The 15,963-nt window shown below is 40.8% G+C and overlaps 1 protein-coding gene across 5 annotated transcripts in view; it reads left to right on the top strand.

Annotated features, from left to right (window-relative positions):
* Positions 1 to 4,797: 4,797 nt before the first annotated feature.
* SYT1 (synaptotagmin 1) overlaps positions 4,798 to 15,963 on the top strand; it is a 526,016-nt gene continuing 514,850 nt past the window's right edge. For 3 of the 5 annotated variants that reach the window (XM_030548646.1, XM_030548645.1, XM_030548644.1), the window contains exon 1: positions 4,799 to 5,092. The gene's annotated coding sequence lies outside the window, so the exon portion shown is untranslated. Of the gene's footprint in view, positions 5,093 to 15,963 lie in introns of all 5 variants that reach the window. The other 2 variants (XM_030548647.1, XM_030548651.1) reach the window with 1 other exon arrangement.

Genomic DNA, 15,963 nt, shown 5'->3' with positions numbered 1-15,963 from the left:
TGAGGCGAATGGAGGCTGAAACAGAACAGTTCCTGCATGGGTCCAGCTGCAGACCAGATCCATAGGTTGCTAGCCAGTGTGCTTCAGTGGTGCCTGCTGAAGTAATTGCTGACTGGCATGGGAAAGTATCCTACCGTGTTGGAAGAAATAAGGCAGCCCTCCCCAGAAACCTTCAGCAGAGGATTACAGGCTACTTTCAGAAAGTTTCCTCTAGATCTCTATGGAGGATTCACCGGATATCCCAGTACACATAAACAAACTGTTCCACAGGGTCCCCTCTGCCTAGCTGTACAGGGGAATGATAAGCAGGTAGAAAATATACCTCTGTTGGTTATTTCACTATCCCTTCTAGCCTGATTAAAAAAAAAAAAAAGTAACTGAACAGATGAGTCCCTGCAATATTGAAGCAAACTGCATACTCCCCCTCATCAGGCTTGCCAGTGCAGGACTTCCGGGGGTGGCTCATTCGGGAGTCAAAAAGAGGTCCTGGCTTGCCATTCCACAGGATCCCCGGGTCTCCTGTCCACCATTCTGCTCCTCTTCCTCTTCCTCGTCCAATGCCTGGTCCTCAGGATTCATTTCAATGGCCTTTGACTCCAGTTCCCCTGAAGTATCCACAGGGCCCATGGGGCTTGGGTCACCGCAGAGCATGGCATGCTGCTCCTTATAGCAATGGCTTGTCTAAGGCTCCACACCAGAGCAACTGTTTGCCTCCCTTGCATTCTGGTATGCCCGCTGCAACGCCTTGATTTTCATGTGGCACTGTTGCATGTCCTTGTTGTAGCCCTTCTCCCCCATGCCCCAAATAATCTGGCCGTAGATGGTGACATTTCTATGGCTGGATTGGAGCTGTGACTGCACAGCCTCCTCTCCCCACAAAGCCAGGAGATCCACCATCTCCTGTGGACTCCAGGAATGAGTATGTTTGCTGCATGGAGCCGACACGGTCAACTGGGCAGTTGCTATGTGAACTCTCCATGCTGAGCAAACAGGAAATGGAATTTAAAATTTGCAGGCCTTTAAAAGGGGAGGGACGTATTCCTGTGTACCTGGCCACCAGGCAACAGAGTTCAAAACCATGGTTAGAGTAGTCATGGTGGGGCACTGTGGGAAACCTCCTGGATTCAACTAAAGTTGACATAAGTAACACAGTGTATATGCTGACATTACATCGACCTAACTACATTGAACTAAGTGTTATGCTTCTAGCAGAGGTGGAGTTATTAGGTCAATGTAGCGGGCGAGTTAAATCGGTGGAACATTGTAATGTAAATACTTACCCAGTTAGGTCAACATAAGCTGCCTTGGGTCGACCTAACTCTGTAGTGTAGACTAGACCTGAGTCACGCAGGGGCTGACTTAGAAAGGGAATCCTGTGGCAGTATAGGCCCGGAGGCAGGGCCCCAATGGCTGGTTTGAGTGTGCTGTGCGCAGATATATTACACATTCTGTCATTCTTGAATCTGCTGTCAGCTCAATGATGTATCATTCCTGTATCTGCTCTTTATATGGTGTAAAACTTGTAAGAGCTTTATTCATGTCATGGCCTGAGCTTGTGTTTTTGGTTTTATTTGCTCCCAGCATTCTTAGGCTCCCTCAAATTTTGTAGAACAGATAGGTCTCCCTTTTTCTCTCTCTCCACCACCATTTTACCTCTGTGGTCCATATTTACTTCCCCTCCACCCCCTTCTTCCCAGTCATAACTTACAGGGAACAGAAGCATAAAAATGACAAAGAAAAAATACCATTACTTTCTCCTATTTTTATTTAATTTTTGAGATAGGCCATGTTTTTCAGTTTCATCTCTGATGCGCACTGTAGGTTCTTCCATTCCAAAGCCTCTGTATTCTGATAGTTCTCATTGCTGAGTGATCATTTAGAGTAGACTATGACCAAGAGATACAAGGTTAAATATGGGTCTGGTCCTGCAGCCTATTGAAGCAGGATTTCCCATGTAATAACTGCTTAATGTCGTTTTAAAAAAAGAAAAGTTAATCTAATGTTTTAGAAATATCGTTGGCCCTGCCTGGGTGTATTTATTCAGGAAGTAACCACAATGCTGATCATTGTGCTTCATGAATGCAGTGGGAAGGACTAACTGGCCCTTCTGGTCAGACTGGACTTTCCTCTGTGGATCCTGAGTAAGGTTACAAGTTGGTCACGGACTCTGTGATTTTATGTGACCACTACAACTTGAGCCCTGGGTGGCAGGGGCTCTGGCTGTCAGCCCTGGGTGGCAAGGACTTGGACTGTCAGCCCCACAATGTGGTGACTGGGTTTCCGTGATTTATTGTTTATTGCCCACATCCTGTCCATGATTTTTACTCTCCAGACTTGTTGCAAGACTTGTCTTTTCTCATAGCTGTAAGAATTCCTTAGGAACTTTTTTGCAATTTGTTCAGGGTTAGACACTCACCCTCTTTCCCCTGAGAGGTGAGTGGTAGTGAGTAGATATTCAGTAGGGGAGTGAGGTTTTCTTACAGTAAGGGAGGCATCACTACATAGGGTAAATAATGTTTAGTTTGTATAATATAAAAAAGTCATAGGCACTTTTGACTGGGCTAGAAGGGGAGCATGATGCAAATTCCCCCCCACCATCACCACCACGTACACACACCCAGCCCCTACCAAATACGTCATTGCCTTAAACCAGGCAGACTTCCTTTGGAGGGCCTCTAAGATAGGGAAGTGGAGCTATGCAGTTCTCATGCTGCCTTCTCCAGATGTGCTAATTTCTGTTCATTTCTTCCTGCATTATAGAAGGAGCGCATTGGGCTTAAATTATATAAACAAAACACTGCTCAACCCTGTAGGACCTGATTCTTGCATTCCTTGTGCACACAAAACTCCCATTGACTTCATTGTGCATGTGTGAGTGTGCTAGGGATGCAGTATTGTGTCTGTAAAATTATTGGCAATGAAATAGCTTTCTTTTAACTCACCAAGTAAATGACATATAGAAAGCAGCTGCTGGGGTCTTTGGATCTGGGAACAGAAGAGCTGTTTTTATGGATGCACTGGAAATAGGTGTGTGATTTTGCATCTGAAATTTGTCAAATACCACATTTCCCCCCAGAGCATAGCTAGACCTCTTGGGCTAAATTATAGCTGTTCCTCCACAGTGCATTAGATCGGTGCAAATAGCCCCTTTACCTCTTCCCTTCCCATCATCATGGCCTAATATAGCTGTACAAGAAGCAGTCACACTTTGACTGCTAGAACTGGGGAGTTGTCTAGCACTGATAGGACCAAAGGGTGTGCATTTGAACTGAGCAGGAGCAGGGCCATAGCTTTCCCCTGGAAAACACTAGGGAAGTGTTGAGTATGAAAAAGCAGAGTATACTTTTTTTTCCTGAAGGTGTAGTAAGACTTATTGCTCACTGTGCTTCCAAAGGCAGCTGGGGCATGAGGACTTCCAGCGTTGTCATGCCCTCGTCCACTACTCACTGATGTGCACTCCCTCCTTTCCTCTTCCCCCAAGGCTAGATGCCATAATCTACACCTTATATGTTAATGCATCTGTCACTAAGCATACTACATAAAAACATGCACATAGTTGTGGAACGTATTGCCATTTATTAAAGCTTTATATATGAATTGGAATCCTGTAATAGCCTATACTGGCCAAACTGTGGTGTACAAAGTGTAGATTAGGATTCACCTTTGGACCTGGAGTGGTACCTTTGGCCAACGAAAAGGAAAGATATTAATGAGACATTATTATTTATAGAATTTAACGTTTTCCATTTGGCAATTCTGAGAAACCTCGACACCCTGCGATTTACATGCAGTAATGTAATTTAGGTAGGAAAGAACCTTATTCTTTTTATATCCATTATTTATATTTGTAACAGCTAAATTTACATCTAGAACTGCCTCCATTTCCCTTTGGAACCTCTGAGCAGCTCTTTATGTTCTATTAAGCATTAGACAAAGAGGACAGGTCTAATTAAAAGTTGAAGAAATGTGCTTCTGTTAATTGAATTTGTGGTACAGTTACATTTTGCAGACCAGTGTTAATCAAAGCTCCAGTTCAGAGTGGACGGAGCTAGGTAATTAAGTTAGCTGTTATATTTCCTTACCTGAAAACGCCAATAAAACCTGCTCTGTAAAAACCAAAGAACTCAATTATGGCGAATTTTATTTGCAGCCATTGATTAGATGTTACTGCACACGAACTCCTCACAGCTGTAGGGTTGGAAAGCGCCCATCCAGAAGGCAATTAAATAAAAAACAAGTATTAAAAGGGGGTCAGAGAAATGAACAAGTTCACCAGCTCAGTTTGCACCCGGAAAGCAGCAGCAGCAGCAGCCTCCTCCTGGGTTCTGCTGCTGATTAAGAATCTTGCTCTTTTACTTTTTTTAGTGCCTATGGTTCCTGCTCACCTCTCTGCCCCATCCCCCATCTCCTGCTTCTCTCTTACTGCGCCTCTCTTTGTGGTCGGTAAATGCCATACTATAAATTGCATGAAGTCCCAGGGGGTGGGGCGAATCAGGTCACCCAGCCGTCTCTGTTTCCAGCGCGCCGCTTGCAGCACTGCTTGGGGGTTATCACTCTGCCGGTCCAGAGGACTGATTTGATGTCCTTGATTGTCATTCGCAGGGAACTCCCTCCCAGCCCCCTTGTCCGCTGGGGGGGACAGAGACTAACAGATCCCTGGGATGGGCGATGCCGGCTGAGCAGGTCCACCTAGTATTCGTGCAGCCTGATTGGATAGCGGAGGCAGCATCCCCGCCTCTCAGCCAATCAGGGAGCCAGGGCTGGGGATGATGGGCTGCCTCTCACTGGAGGGATTCCTGGAGAAACTGCAGTGTGGTGATGCTCTAGGAGCTGCACAGCCCCCAGTATCTCTCCTCCTCCTCCTCCTCCGCCCAGCCAGCAGCAGCTGAAACTTAACAGCCAACACAAAGCGAGCCCCACTGAGAGCAGGGGGCTATAGAAACCTGCTGGTGGATGTGGGAGGTCTGCCACACACACACCTTTTGGTATTGCAGTCTCCTCCCATGAGAGGCAGAGAGAGCGTGTGTGATTGCTACTAGACAAGGAGGAGAGCATTGAAGGACAAACAGACTCCTCCTGCCCTGGTTGCCAGGTAAGGCAGTGATGTTAGTGCTTCTGCTGCTGCTGGATCTGTCTGCAATGTTTGCTGTCTTGCAGTGATTTGGATTTTGTGGTTACCGTGTGGGGGGGCATTAAGAGATGTATAGAGAAAGAGAGAGGGAGACCCAGGTGGTCTATTGTGTGGGCGGTGATGAGAGCGCACATGTTCCTGTTAACGGATGCTGGAGAACAGTTTGTCCGGTGTCTCCTGATTTGAACGCTGGGTTGAATTGTGGCAATCCCTAGCTACCCAGTGTTTCCGCTGTCTCGGGGAAGACTGCTTTCCAGTCCACTGAAAGTGGCATGGGACGAAACTGGGGGAGATAGGAGGGGTGGGATTCTGCAGGCTAAAGGAAACGGGAGGTAAAAAACTGAACCTAAAGCAATCAAACTGCTTACAAGCGAGTAAGCAAATCCTCGAACGCCTACTGGGGAGAGGGAAACCAGCTTGACTTTACTTGTCTTCCAAGTGGATCTGCCTTTCACTTGACTTGTTCAGCTGGGAATAAATTCATTTAATTGTTGGGTTTAAGGGTCGATCACCTGACATCTCATTCCTTCTCTGACCCCCTCTTGTATGATTGTTTGACCCCGAAAAAAGAGTTTCAGTATCAAAAACTTGAAATCTCAGGTAACGAAATAGAGAAGGATTCGTTTCCAAGATCTGCTTGCAATCTTTGAACAGATAGCGTTCTTATTAAGACTTGTTTGAAACACTGGTGTTGTTCTCAAAGCACTATTCCCTGGAGGATCTGCTTTTCTGATAGTAGAGGACTAAATTAATCCTTTGTATTGCAGTTTTTTTTTAAAAAAGTAATTAAATGCCATGACACCTGCTTCCTTTTCTTAGAAAAAGCTGACAACTTAATTTTCTTTATATTTTTCATATAATTACATTTTTCTACCTTTTAGACTTGCATCTTTCTACTCTCTCCTTCCTCCCCTTTATACTCCTCTTTTGCCTTGTTTTCTAATATTTTACAGTGTGTATATTGTGGGCACAGAGGGTGCTAATATGGGTTCAAAACTGTGTTTAAAAGTTAAATGTGTTGGCTTAGGCACCCATCACATTACAAAAAGTTTTGGGATCATAATCAAAAAGCGGCACAAATGTTTAATAATTTTTCACAGAAAATGGTGGTTCTTTTTTTGTTTTAAGTCTTGTAAAATAAAGACCTCAAACAACTGCAAGCTTCTAGCCCTGAGCAGAGTAAGTAAATTAAATATACTCATTGGACTGAGCCTTTATGGCAGTTTTAACAATGTGTAATTCAATCATCGCTGATACAAGCTGCCTTTTACCATTATTCATCAGACCCAGCTGAATGATTTCTGTCAGATGGGAAGTAGAAGAGAGAAATCTCTAGGCAAATGTAACTGGAAAGCTTTCCAAGTAGAGTCCTAAATGAGCACAGAAAAGCACTTGGCCACAATCTGCAGACAGATGTTAGTATCCAAATAAATCTTTTCCTTTGCTTTTTCGGGGGGTGGAGGGGAAGTCCGTCTTATTTTTTCTTTCTTAATATCTATTTGTGAATGAAGAAGGGGGATCTCTGTGCTTAGATGACTATAACCTTGTACATTTAGTGTAAAATGCTGTGTTTCAGTAGTATTTCCCTACCTTTCAAATGCTGTATTTTCAATACAGTAATTTTAGACACTCGTGTATTGTCACCTGCAACTAGACCCTCATTTTGTCAACTACATATTGATCCTCTGAACAGATACCCTATTGTGCCATCCGTATTTCATGTTCTTCTTTCTTTTACAGATGGAAAAAGTGCTTTTTAAAATGCATGAGTTATTTCTTCTTCAAAACCATACACTACCAGCAGTTGTAAATCTGAGAGGAGACCTTCTCCCTTGTGGAGTGGCATCCAGAATTACATAAATGTAATTATTTTAGTGGTGATCTCATGCCAATATTTAAAAACACAATACCTGTAACTTTCCTGCTCTTTTAAGAAATGATAGATTTGGCTACAATGGCAAATGGGCAATACGTTAATTTGCCTTTAGTTGATGTATGTATGTAGGAATTAATAAGCATTTGTCATGGTAAAATGGACAGAGCGCAAAAATATAGGGAAATTCCTTATATTCCTTCCTGATATGGTCAGAATAGTATTTTCTTATCTTTATTGGGGGTGGGGTGGGGAACTTGACCTGGCTTTATGTCTGAGAGACATTTTTTCTCTCCAAGTTTTTGCAATTGTAGTTCTATTAGGAGTGTCCAAAGGGAGTATACCTCAATATGGTATGTTACTTGATTTGTGATGTAGTTGCTCAAAATTTGAATACACGCTATTCACAAACTGAAAAGTATGTAGCTTGAAAACTATGTAGCTTAAAAACATAGTGCAGACAGCTGGAATGAAAAGAGAGAATTTTTAAAAGAACCACAGGGCAGAGGATAATGACATACTGTAGGAAATGATCGCACTACTGCACTTGCAAAAGCATGAAATGTCCTAGTGTAGCCATTTCATACAAACCCAATTTTCCTTCACATTAAGAGCGCCTAAGTGAGCTTTATTAATGTTTGATACAAAAGATGCTCAAGCTTTTTTCAAGTATTTATACTAGACTTTTAAGCATTAGCCCATAGATCAAGAGTACTTGTTTGCTTTTCTACACATAAGCATAAAAATAGTTGTTTACAATGTACAATAATAGCGTAAGTGAAATATAGGAAACTCCATATGAGATCAGACTAACAATTCATCCTGCCAATAAATCATGGCTACAGAATAATATTTGGTTTATAATACAAAACTTTATCACATCTTATTCTTAGTGTAAACCAAATATCTGGAAAACACTCACTGTCTTATATTGGCTTGATAGTTTTAAGGATGTAAGAGAACTGGAAAAAATCTGTATTTGTCCAATTACGATAAAGAAACCATAAGCATAAACTCAGTTTTTTCTTAATCTTTTAACACGTTCATAATTCATATAATATATATATTATAGCGCAGGGTCATAACACAAGTTTTTAGAGCCATTCACCCTTCTGGAACTCAAAGTTAATTGATGCCTCAGATGAAACAGTCTCTTATTTGTCATACTGTGTCTTGTCTATACCACAATATATAGGATGTTATCGTTTTGGAGATCCTGGTATATAGAATGTTACTGGAAAATGAGATCAAAGTACAGATGACAGTGCATCCTTATGACCTTACATGCGGTGTGGGAGACACCAAAGTTGACAATAGTATTGTAAAGGGCAAGCAAAGATTTCCCAATTTTCTCAACTGAAAACATGGAAGCATCATTACTTATAGATTCCATGTTTTTCTCAAATCTGCTCATGCAGTGCATCTTCATGTTCAATTTTACGAAGAAAAATATCTGACCACTTTGGGTTACTTTGATCCCTTACAGGATATGTTTGTTTTAAACATTATTCTGCATCTTGGAAGAGCTTAATTAGAAATACACATAAGGGAAGCTTGCTAGCCAACTATGAATTTGTGTTTACCAGTGACATTTACAAAAGATACTTCAGGTTAAAATAAAAGCATTTGCCAAACTGAATAAACAAATCATTATGTTAACAAATATTTTCAGGATCTTTATGTATGACAGTCCTCTTTGCTACAATCGGCTTTACTCATTCATGATACACTCCAATCAAAGAGAGAGGATTACAAAATGCTGGAAATAATATTGTATCTCTTACAAAAAATAACAGCGTAGTGGAGAGTTCAACATTAAAAAGACATCTGTATAAGGCTTTCAGTGGTTCTTTGGATGAAAGACTAAGACCAGCTAGAGACAATGCTAATATGCTGCCTGTCTAAATCTTTCTCTTTACTCAGGATTTATGTGGATTTGAGGAGAGGTTGTTTATGTAAACAATGAGTAAAAAAACTTGCCCAGTCAAACAAAATGGAAATCTACAATTAGACATTTTTTGTTCTAAAGAAGAACATATTTTTGTATGCAAGACTTACGATTGAAAGTATGAGACCGGCTGTGATAAAACTGTTTTCTAATACTTTTATCAGCTGTTGCAATCAAAATGTTTTTTATATTAAGCTCTTTATTTATTCAAAGGATTTAATGAGTAGGCTATCATCAGCTTTATGGATTTTCAGTTTGGGGGTTTATTAAATCCTTACCAAAGAGTTTAGTATTTTCTTACTATGTTTTTATTTGTCTTTGGAAACTCCCTCAAAACTGCATGCATTTAATATCTCCTTTTATTTCTAGAGGGACTGGGGCCTCCCTCTTTAAGATTCTCAAACATTTGCTAAGTCAAGATGTTACTTTCTCTTTCAGCCAATTAGCTATTACCTAAAATAAGTGTTTTAACATTCAGCAGTTGTTAATTGTAATATTAATATAAAATCTCTTCGTTAATTGTGATTTTAAAAATAATTATGATTACTTAACTGTCTTAAGGGTATATTTCCAATGACTCTTCAGGATATATGGATAAGCACAATTTTATTGTTGTGTGCCTATGTAGTAGAACTGAGGATGTGTTTTTGTCTGCTCGATGCGTTTTGTCTGCTCACTGCTGATTTAACATAGTTTGTTATAATCCTGTTTACCTATTCTGTTTGATACTTTTTGTCTGAAGAAATATTTTTATTGCAATGAGGGTGAAATTCAATTCACCAGTGTAATGTGAGCGAGCTAGGGAGACAAAAATCTACCACTATCCAACCTGGATCCAAGACCTAAATCTGTAGCAAAGAATCTCATCCCTGTCACTTGGTGACTGAACCTTTAAGAGGCAATGAGTCCAGCCCCAGCCTGTGATGCACTTAGTGACACACTTAGCTCACCTCCCCAGGTGTTCGAGGTTTTTTTTATTTTTGTTTTTTTAAAGCAAAGCTCCTGGTAAGCAGGTCATGTGGCTAAAATCAAGCCTTCTGGGGTGGCTATAAAAGCAGAAGCCTCTGGAGAGCCAAGGAGGAGAGAGAGAAGGCAGGCTCTGCAAAGCCGATTTGGAACCTGGCTATTGGAGAACAGGGAAAGCTGGCATGAACCACTCCGCAGCCCCATGGAGAGCTGTGGAATCCTTAACAAGCAGAAAGGATTTGCACCTGAGGGGCCAGAGGAGACTTTTTTTTTTTTTAAATAAAGACTTAATAAATTGGACCCCAAGCAGGGGAATATTACTCTAAGTACTTTGGACTGTGAACAGGTTATTTGGGGAGAGGCAAGAGGGTGGCATACTGCACCCTGTGAGCTGAAATGTGACCATTGCTCATTTGTACCTCTTAGAAATGTAGGTCAGTCCAATGGTCCATGCAGCTCAGTACCCTGTCTCTGACAGAGATCAATACCAGATGCCTCAAAGTAAGATATACACCTGCACAGAGGCTCTTCCAAAGTTCTTGGGGGGGGGGAAAGGAATGCTCCACCCCTGCTCAGCCTGGGGCCCTGCCCCCGCTCCACCCCTTCTCCCAAGCCCAACCTCTTCCCACCCTGTTCTGCTCCTTCCCCTGTTTCTTCCTGCTCCTCCTCCCTCCTGCCCTGTACCTCCTGCATGCTGTTGAACAGCTGATCGCCAGTGGACAGGAGTTGCTGGGAGAGGAGGGGGAGAGCTGATCAGTGGGGCCTGCTGGCAGCTAGAAGGCACTGGGGAGAGGGAGAAGAGCTGATCTGTGGGGCTGCCAGTGGGTGCTGACCACCCACTATTTTTTTTTCCGTGGGTGCTCCAGCCCTGAAACACCCATGGAGTCAGCACCTATGTACCTGCATAATGGACAGCTAGGCAATAATCTTCCAATAGGCTTACTTTCTTCTTAATTCCAGGTGTTTAATGGTTGATTTATGAATCGCATGAAGGTTTTTATCCCCTATACATTTTTGTCCTATCTAATGAAACTGCTGGTATTATTAACCATTGTCTCTTCTTTGAATTCTATGAACAAACCTTGGAACACCTGGAGAAGTTCCAGAAGGCTGCAAAAAAGCTAATTGTGCCAATATTTTAAAAGGATAAATGGAATAACCTGAGAAACTTTAGAACAGAGAGCCTGACACTGCGCCTGGACGAAAGCATGGAAAAGCTGATGGGGAACGCAATCAGTAGAGAATTAAGATGCCAATAATTAATGCCAGTCAACGTGATTTTACGGAAAATAGGTTTTTGTCAAACTTCATATTGTTGTTTGAAATCACAAGTTTGGCTGACATAATATATTTAGCCCCCATGACCTTCTGATTTAAAAAAACAAAAACAAAAAAACAGAAACTCACTATATAACATCAGTACAACCCCTATTAAATAAAAAAAAAAAATTATAAATGGGGAATCATCGTTCAGAGGGGGTATTTCTAGTGGGGTGTCACAGAGGTCTTTTCTCAGCTCCAATACTGTTCAATATCTTTATCAATGATCTGGAAGAACATTTGCAAATCCACACAAAAATTGAAGTGGGAAATAGTGGTGGGGCAAGTCTGTTATACAAACTGATCTGGATTGGTTAGTAAGATGGAATCAATTGAGCAATATACAAATGTATATTTGTAAGGTCATACTTCTAGAAACAAAGCATGTCAATGACACTTGCAGTTCCCCTACTATATCCTGGAAAAGTGCGACTCTGAAAATGACTTAAGTGGTCCAGTAGATAAGCAATTGAACATGAACAACCAGTGTGATTCTGTATCTCAGAGGGCATATGCAATTCTTGGATGTATAATCAGGGAAATATCCAGTAGTCATAGGTGGTTTTATCACTTTATATGTCATTGGTGAGACTATTGTTGGAAAAAATGTGTCCAGTTTCAATGTCCAAACTTCAAAAAGGATGTTGACCAATTGGAAATGTAGCTTTTGAGACAAGAGAATAATTTCAGGTCTAGGAAACGTCTTCTAGTAAGAAACTAAATTAATCTAAGAGGTTAGTAGGTGCCTTGGGCTACATGGAGAATAGATTTCTGATAGTTAGAAAGTTCTTTAATGTATCAGAAACGGCACAATGAAATGCAATGATTGGATTCTGAAGCTAGACAAATTCAGACTAGAAATAAGGCACAGTTGTGGTGGGTTTTTTTTTGTTTTTTGTTGGAATAACTTACTTAGGGATTTTTGGTCACTTAAAGTCTTTAAAACAAGACTGTCTCCTTTTAAAAAAAGAGAAATTATAGCTCAAACAGCAGTTATGGACTTGCAGAAATTATTGGGTGAGGTTCTTTGGCGTGTGCATACAGGAGCTCAAATTAGATGACCATAATGGTCTTTTTTGGCCTTAAAATATATGAATCTGTGAGTCTCTTAGCCTGAATATCTTGTGGCAGTGAGTTCCACAGACTGAATAATTCATTGTGTAAAAGAGTAAAGTATTTTCCTTGGGTAGGGATAGGATACAGAGGGACCTAGACAAATTAGAGGATTGGACCTAAAGAAATCTGGTGAGGTTCAACAAGGACAAGTGCAGAATCCTGCATTTAGGATGGAAGAATCCCATGCACTGCTACAGATTAGAGACCAAATGGCTAGGCAGCAATTCTTCAGAAAAGGACCTAAGGGTTACAGCGGACGAGAAGCTGGATATGAGTCGACAGTGTGCCCTTGTTGCCAAAAAGGCTACCTGCATTTTGGGCTGTATAAGAAGGGGCATTGCCAGCAGATCGAGGGAGGTGATCATTCCCCTCTATTTGACATTGGTGAGGCCTCATCTGGAGTAATGTGTACAGTTTTGGGCTCCACGCTACAAGACGGATGTGGAAAAATTGGAAAAAGTCCAGCGGAGGGCAACAAAAATGATTAAGGAGCTGGAGCACATGACTTATGAGGAGAGGCTGAGGGAACTGAGATTGTTTAGTCTGCAGTAGAGAAGAATGAGGGGGGATTTGATAGCTGCTTTCAACTACCTGAAAGAGGGTTCCAAAGAGGATGGATCTAGACTGTTCTCAGTGGTACCAGATGACAGAACAAGGAGTAATGGTCTCAAGTTGTAGTGGGGGAGGTTTAGGTTGGATATTAGGAAAAACTTTTTCACTAGGAGGGTGGTGAAGCACTGCAAGGGGTTATTTAGGGAGGTGGTGGAATCTGCTTCCTCAGAGGTCTTTAAGGTCATGCTTGACAAAGCCCTAGCTGAGATTATTTGGGGACAGTTGGGGATTGGTCCTGCTTTGAGAAAGAGGTTGGACTAGATGACCTCCTGAGGTCCCATCCAACCCTGATATTCTATGATTCCTTTTATCAGTTTTTTAATCTGTGTCCTTTACATTTCAGTGAGTATATTCCTGATTCTTTCAATATGGGGAGCATGTATTTGAGCTGGTATAAAGCCTGTTGTAAGTTTTCACATTGACTTCTGTGGGCTTTGGATAAGTTTCTATGACTGTCTTATATGGAAGTCTCTCAATGTCTCTAAATATATTTTATCAGTGAGAATTCTGCTTAAAAAAGTGATATGATAGGGCTGTCTACTAGGTCTTTCTGGTGTTCCTACATAATATTAGGCATACAGATATTTTGCTTTCTCACTGTTCCCTAACACTACTTTTCTGGGCAATAATTAGATTAAATGCTGCGTGAATCAGTTTGGATCCTAAATGAATGAACCATTTATTTTTACTCTTTCTATCTTTTAGCCTGTTTCCAATCCATAACAGATCCCTCTCTCTCTAAAGATTACTTTACCAGCATTAGTGAGGGACTTTATCAAAGTCTGTTTTTTTGTTGGTTTTTTTTTTTTTTAAATCCAAGCTACAGGTGGTTCTTTAGCATGTATTGTTGTGCAAGATTTAAGGCCCCTGAATCTACACAGTGGATGCATCTTGTATGTCTGTAATATGCTTACATCCAGCATCACTCTTCATGCCAGGTTTTGAAAGGCCACTTTGGATACCCCTTCTTTAGTATACAGATTCATCCCAAAGTAGCCGCTACATCAAGGGTCCTCTTCTAAACAAACCCAATGGCAGTCTTGTGTTATGTGGATGGCATTGTCCTGGACCTCTGAACCAGAAGGCATTTCATTGTGCATGTATTACCTTGCTCCAGGGGTAACTTTATCTTGTATGCATCACCTTCCAGACCCTAGGTGCTAGGAAATGATATTTACATACACCACGCCATAGACTGTTGCCACTGTTTATAAGTGAGTGCTTTTCATTTTCAGTGAATTGGCAAGAAAGGATGGTTGGAAGGGGCTCTTCTCCTCTGGGTGTGTCACTGAGTTGTAAAAGATGGGAAATTAGGTGGCTCAGGCCTAACTGAAAAGATGTTTATCGGGGTGGTGGAGCAACATCAATCTTCTAGATTTCTTGTGCCTGGAATTAAGAAATGATGTTTCTGTTTGAAGGGTCCAAATTTTTAACTAAACATACATTTGGTAAGCACAGCAACAAAGCTATTGCTTTTTATATAAATCTACAAATTGATCACCTTTTTATTCTTCTACACTGCACTTTACCATTGCTGTTTCCTGTGTCCTGATTACTATTAAACATCATGAATTTGTTCCTCACTTTGATCTTTCTGAGTACCTGTAAAAGCAGCAAAGAATCCTGTGGCACCTTATAGACTAACAGACGTTTTGGAGCATGAGCTTTCGTGGGTGAATACCCACTTCCTCAGATACCTGGTGGCTAAAGCAGAGAGACAAGGGGAACATGTTCAAGTAACCTTGGCAGAGGTCAAATATATCTTCATAATATGCTAGAAATCCTTAAAGCTATGAGCAATCTGATGTGTATTGCTTTTATTTTTTATAAATACTTGCAAAATGGGCTTGGAATGAGGTTTTATATATTAATGTGTATTTAGTACCATTTAAACATGTTGGGATAAGTGCTAAAACAGAAGCACTCCAAGAAAAATCAACTGGGACAAAATTAGCTTGTAGGCATTTAATCTAACTCTATGCACTGTTGCATTTGTTATTTTCAAAATTATTTCCATTTTTAGTGACCTTGACAATGACTTAAACTTATTTTAATACATGATCTTCAAAGGTTGGATTTACCACTTGTACATTAATTAAGATAACTGTTAGCTGGTTACACAATGAAAATTAATTTATTTGTTATAAATCCTGTACTTTTAAAGGTAAATAAGGCATAGAACCCACTATGAAAATCAGCAGTGTCTAAGAAAATAGTGGCACTAAATATTTCTAGCTCGCAATCAGGCAGCTAGAAGAAGTTTCAGTCCTTAAATTGATCACTGTTTACCCAAATGTCAACTGGCTTCCAAAGTAATAAACAGCTAAGTGTTTACTAAAGGTGATGAATCAGATTCCTGGAGGAATAATTGAGACTGTCTACTCTGACTATTCTTGAAGGATTCAAACATATCCCTAAAGCCAAAATTTATTTCTGCTTTTCTGTCTAACTTGTGGACCTCTTTATCCATCGATTGGATTCTAAAATGCACGTATCACATCTTGGCAAGATGAAAGATAATCAGTGCTAGCCTAATGAAACACGACAGTGCCCCTCTAGTTAAGGCTCTATTGGAATTCTCTGTTTTTAATATCAACGTGAGTTTTGAGTAGTGTATAACTAATCAATTTGCATGTTTATTGGGTTGAAATTTGGCTCTAAGCAATGGCTTTTTTTATTCAAATAATTTTTTGGTTTTTAAAAAGACAAAACAATTTAATGGTCTTAAGGGCTCATTTCAGAGCAACAAGGGCAAATTCTTTGTTGTAAATTGACTCAACTTACTTGCAAACCATGTGGTGCTCTCCCTCCCACACTGCAGTTTCATACAGTGGACACCTTCCTGAGATGAACTAAAGCCATCTGCTCTGAGGAACTCCGTATGTACAAATTGCAGTGTGTTAGCTGTGTAGGTTCTCGAGAAAATGAAAGAGTGTGAAGTTAGGGAGATCTGTTGCTGATGCACTAGGGTAGAAGGAAGGGCTCAACATGAATATG

This window comes from Gopherus evgoodei, chromosome 1 (assembly GCF_007399415.2).
Source record: "Gopherus evgoodei ecotype Sinaloan lineage chromosome 1, rGopEvg1_v1.p, whole genome shotgun sequence".
In the NCBI taxonomy this organism is placed as follows: domain Eukaryota; kingdom Metazoa; phylum Chordata; order Testudines; family Testudinidae; genus Gopherus; species Gopherus evgoodei.
Note: the sequence above shows the minus strand (reverse complement) of the source record. Positions and strands in the feature narration are given on the sequence as shown.